Raw genomic sequence first — 5,293 nt, 5'->3', positions numbered from 1 at the left:
CCAAAGTGCTGGGATTACAGGCTTGAGCCGCCGCGCCCGGCCGAGACTGGCTAATTTTTGTATTTTTGGTAGAGATGGCATTTCACCATGTTGCCCAAGCTAGTCTCAAACTCCTGGGCTCAAGTGATCCACCTGCCTTGGCCTCCCCGCAAAGTGCTGGGATTATAGGTGTGAGTCACCATGCCTGGCCTAAACTTAAATTTAAATAGTCACATGCAGGTAGTGGCTACCATACTGCACATGCAACTGTAAGATGTGAAAGTCAGATGTGAGCAAAGAAATGAGAAGCCGTTCAATGCTGTTCGAGGATGAAATTCAAGGTTGAAATGATCTGAACTTCTGTGTCTCCTCAAATCCATATGTTGAAATCTTAATCCCCAATGCAACAGTATTAAGAATTTGGGGCTTTAGGAGGTAATTTGGGTTTGAGGGTGGAGCCCTCATGAATGGGATGAGCACCTGAGGTAGCCTCTTTGACCCTTCCACCATGTGAGGACACACCACGAACGCACCATGTTGGAAGCAGAGAGTGAGCACTCACCAAACACTGAATCTGCCACATCCTGATGTTGGGCTTCCCAGCCTACAGAACTGTGAGCAGTAAATGTCTGCTGTTTATAAATTATCCAGTATAAAGTATTTTGTTATAGCAGCCTGAATAGACTACGACAAAGGTGGACTAAGGCAGGAAGCAGGTTAGAAAAGGAGGCAGAGCCTTTTTTTTTTCTTTCTTTTTTTTTTTTTTTTGAGACAAACACAAAGCCTCACTCTGCCATCCAGGCTGGAGTACAATGGCACGATCTTGGCTCAACCTCTGCCTCCTGGGTTCAAGCAATTGTCCTGTCTCAGCCTCCCAACAGCTGGGATTACAGGCATGCACCACCACACCTAGCTAAATTTTTGTATTTTTAGTAGAGACGGGGTTTCACCATGTTGGCCAGGCTAGTCTTGAACTCTTGACCTTAAATGATCCACCTGCCTCAGCCTCCCAAAGTGCTGGGATTACAGGTGTGAACCACCGCACCTGGCCGAGGCAGAATCTTTTTACACATAAGCCTGTTCAAGGTTGAATCATACAAAATGTATGATATCCAGTAAGTCTTGATACAAAAAAGAAACGCTTGGCAATTTTATATAATATATTGTGCTAAGGAATTTTAAGCACTCTACATTCTGCTCTCTAAGCTCTGTAAACAGCACCAGGGATTTTTTTTTTTTTCTTTTTGAACAGGGTCTTGCTCCGTCAGCCAGCCTGGAGTGCAGTGGCGCAATCTTAGCTCACTGCAACTCTGCCTCTCGGGCTCAGCGATTCTCCCACCTCAGCCTCCCGAGTGGTTGGGACCACAGGCGCATGCCACTACATCCAGCTAATTTTTTGTAGAGATGGTGTTTTGCCATGTTGCCCAGGCTGGTCTTGAACTCCTGGGCTCAATCAATCCTCTCACCTTGGCCCACCACGCATGCCCGGTTGCAACAGGGATTTTAAAATGTAAGACAACCTAGTCAACTCTTATTCTATATTAACAATATAGACAACAAATAACCTCTAAGTAATCTCTATTTCATTTATAATCAGATTCAGAGCTTCCCTTGTGCTTTATAATACTGTTCTATTGTGGGTAGCGCAATAACTAAGGTAATCTGAAAGACCAGTTATAGTATATACTATAATTTACTGCATTTCAATTGCATGGGAGAAAGCAACTATGTTCTTTCCTCTCAATTTTAACAGAAGGAAAATTGTCAAAATTAGCTTATTTAGAATGTCCTATCAGAATTACTTTGATTAAAATATATTTTTAGTCAATAAAATACTTCTCTTTGGTCAATACTTGCCAATATAGAAGTAAATAATATCATCACAAAATTGAAAAAAAAAAAAAACTTTTTTCTCCATATTACATTCATGGGTCTTCTTGAATTCCTGTTATCTAGGTGCTTTCAAAAGTCATATTTCTGACAATATGAAATCACAGCTCCTTTTCTTTGGCATATTTAGTTACTATATTAGGAAAATGTATAACACAGAATTTAGAATGGATAACTATTATATTTTCTTTATTCTTACACTGAGAATGACATGAAAGTTACCAGTCTTCCCAAGTAATACAATTTAAGTTAAAGAACATCTACATAGTACAACCAATACCCATTCCCCTATGTTATGTTTGGAAAAAAATAGAAGTATCTTTAGTAGTACTCTTAGAAATTATCCCAGGTTCAGCATATTGGTATTTTATTTCCAGGTTTAAGTTACAGTATTTTGGGCACCCCAAGTTTAATGAACTATTCCCTGCAGAAACCAGAGAAATGAAGTTGTGGCTTAGAATATGGTAGTCTTCAGATAAAATAACCCGGTTAAGACTTTGCTAAAGGTCGTAAAGCATCTTTCTTAAATCTTAAGAAAGTAGGAACAAAGCCACAACTAGGATCACAGCATCAGAAGATGCAAAGTTGCTTTGTCTTCAAACTAAAAAAAATTTTCCATTTTAAAGTAATTTTACTGTTTACCTGTGATACTGTTGGAAATGATGAAAAAAATAATTTAAAATTTAGAGTTTAAAAGAAAAAAAAAGCGAATCCCTAGGACATTTCATATTGTACAAAACAACAATTCAAGAATTCAAGCATCGAAAGAAATAATCTCTTATCCGCCAGTCTCTGAAAAGGATTGCCTGTACTAAACTATTCAGTATGGCTTAGTCATTTTTAATGCACCAGAATAGGTAAACATGCCAAGCACCAGCCGGAGTTTTTTTGAAGAGAGATGTGACTCTTACAGGAACAACAGGGATTTCCCACTTTGGGCAGAAAGTAGCATTTAGGTATTCCCCCTCCAGCGCAGTTACAGACCATCCCCCCGTCCCCCAACCCCCCACAGAAGCTGCTCCTGTCCTCTGTGGCACGTTAGCCTCTGATTATCTTTTAATAAACAGTGTGGCATATTAAGTCTCTGTTATGCCCTTCTTTGTATTCCCAGGTTTCACCTCAATGTCAGGATAATAAGAATTTAGTAATGTTTGTTGAATAAATGTAGCAGAAGTTGAAAGAAAAATACTGTTTCTACAGAAAGATATCACTGGCTTTTTGGGGAGCCAGAGCTCATGATGAAGCTAAAGAAAGCCACCTAAGTTCACCTCAATGCCAAGACATTTCTTGATTTTGGAAAATCCAGTCGTTGAACCACCATCTATAGAAACGTGAAAGACTGAAAACTATCGTACTCTAAACATTTTCTAGGAAGTTGATTCTACAACACGTTTTGGTTTTTCGATTTGGCTTCTAATAATTCTTTCAAAGTTTGTGTGACCTAAATTTTTACATTGATCCTTTGAATGGAATACTGTTTCCACATTTTAGAACATTTAAAAAGATATCTACAACCTGAGTCTAATCATAAAAAAAAAATCAGACAGATCCAAAATGTGGAACATTCTACTAAAAAAGGAGTGGGGAGAGGTCTTTATTCTTCCAAAAATATCAATGCCATAAAAGACAAAGAACGGCTATGGAAATGTTACAGATTGAAGGAGACTAAAGTTAAATGCAAGAACGGAAAAAATGGCATATAGGACCGTATTGAATTGACTGACAAAATTGGATTACAATAGTAAAGCATCAATGTGAAACTTGCTGAAGTTGCTAACTGTATTTCTCAGGAATTATTCACCTAAGAAATTAGGCACACAGATATGTAAGTATGTAAGTTACCCTTAAATGGTTTAGACAAAAATGTGTATATGTTCATTAACATACGTACCTACATACACGTGTCTTAGCGGAAGAGAGCAAGGCACACATGTGCATAAGCGATAAAGCAAATGAGATGAAATCTTTATTTTTAAATTTAATTTTTTAAGTTTCAGCTTTTTAAAATTTTAGATTCAGGGGATACATGCGCAGGTTATTACTTGGGTATATAGTATGAAGCTGAGGTATTGGACCTCTAATGTTCTTGTTGCCCGAACAGTGAACACAGTACCCAGCAGGGAGTTTTTCAGCCCTTGCCCCCTCCCTCCTGCCCTCCCTCCTTGCTTTTGGAGTCCCCAGCATCTACTGTTCCCATCTTTATGTCCATGTGTACCCAAGGCTTATGTTCCACTTACAAGTGAGAACATGCAATATTTAGTTTTCTGGTTCTGCGTTAGTTCAGTTAGGATAATTGCCTCCAGTTACGTTCATGTTATGCAAAGGATTTGATTTCATTCTTTTTAACGGCTGTGTAGTATTCCACATTTTCTTTATCCACTCATCAGTTAATGGGCACTTACATTGCTTTCATGTGTTTGCTATTGTGAATGGTGCTGCGATGCACATCTGAGTGCAGGTGTCTTTCTGGTAGAATGATTGATTTTCCTGTGGGTATATACCCACTAATGGGACTGCTGGCTCAAATAAGTATTTCTATTTTTAGTTGCTCTCCACAGGGGTGGAACTAATTTGCATTCCCACCAATGGCATATAAGTGTTCCCTTTTCTCCACAGCCTTGCCAACATACGTTCTTTTCTGACTTTTTAATAGTCGCCATTTTGAACTGGTGAGAGATGGTGTCTCATTGTGGTTTTGATTTGCATCCAAATAAGACAAAATCTTAATGACAGGTGAATCTAGGTAAAAGGCATACAGATGTTCTTTGTGTTGTTTTTTTCAACTTAAGTTTGAAGTTATTTTCAAACGAATAAAAGCAAGCAAAAAAAGGTCATTCTTTAGTAAACTCTTCAAAATTACCGCCCCTTCAACAGTTGTTCCTGGTTCTAGTGAGTTTGCCCCATTTGTTTAGATCTTTGTTGAAATATAGCCTCAGATAAAAAATTGTATTTTTATTTCCTTTACATATTTCAAACGCTCTAAATTCTTTTTAAAGGAAACTCATTTAAAATACTGCATTTGTTTCTAAATAAAATGGTAGAGGTAATTTGCACCTTTCCAAACAGAAGCAATAGGAGCAACCCAGATGTTCTAGCCATGATCCAAGTCAACCACATTCAATTTAAGAAGTATCTGAAGGCTGTAATGACTTCTGTAAGGCCTACAAAAATGAGTTCAGACACAAGCTCTGCTCGGTAAAAATCTAGTGGCAGACGATATAAACGATGATCTGAGAAAAAGGCAGAATCAACAAAGGTTGTATTTTTATCTATTGTTGTGTAGCCTATTGTTGTGTAGCATGTTGTGTAGCATATTTCCCTAACTCTTAGTAGCTTAAAACAAAACACATTTATTATTTCATAAAGTTTCTGTGGTCAGAAATCCAGAAGCAGCTGAACCGGGTGGATCCGGCTCAGCTGCAGA

The sequence above is a fragment of the Rhinopithecus bieti genome, unplaced genomic scaffold, assembly GCF_001698545.2.
Source record: "Rhinopithecus bieti isolate Rb0 unplaced genomic scaffold, ASM169854v2 scaffold_81659, whole genome shotgun sequence".
NCBI classification, from domain to species: Eukaryota; Metazoa; Chordata; class Mammalia; order Primates; family Cercopithecidae; genus Rhinopithecus; species Rhinopithecus bieti.
The sequence above is the reverse complement of the archived record's forward strand: the minus strand, read 5'-3'. Positions refer to the sequence as shown.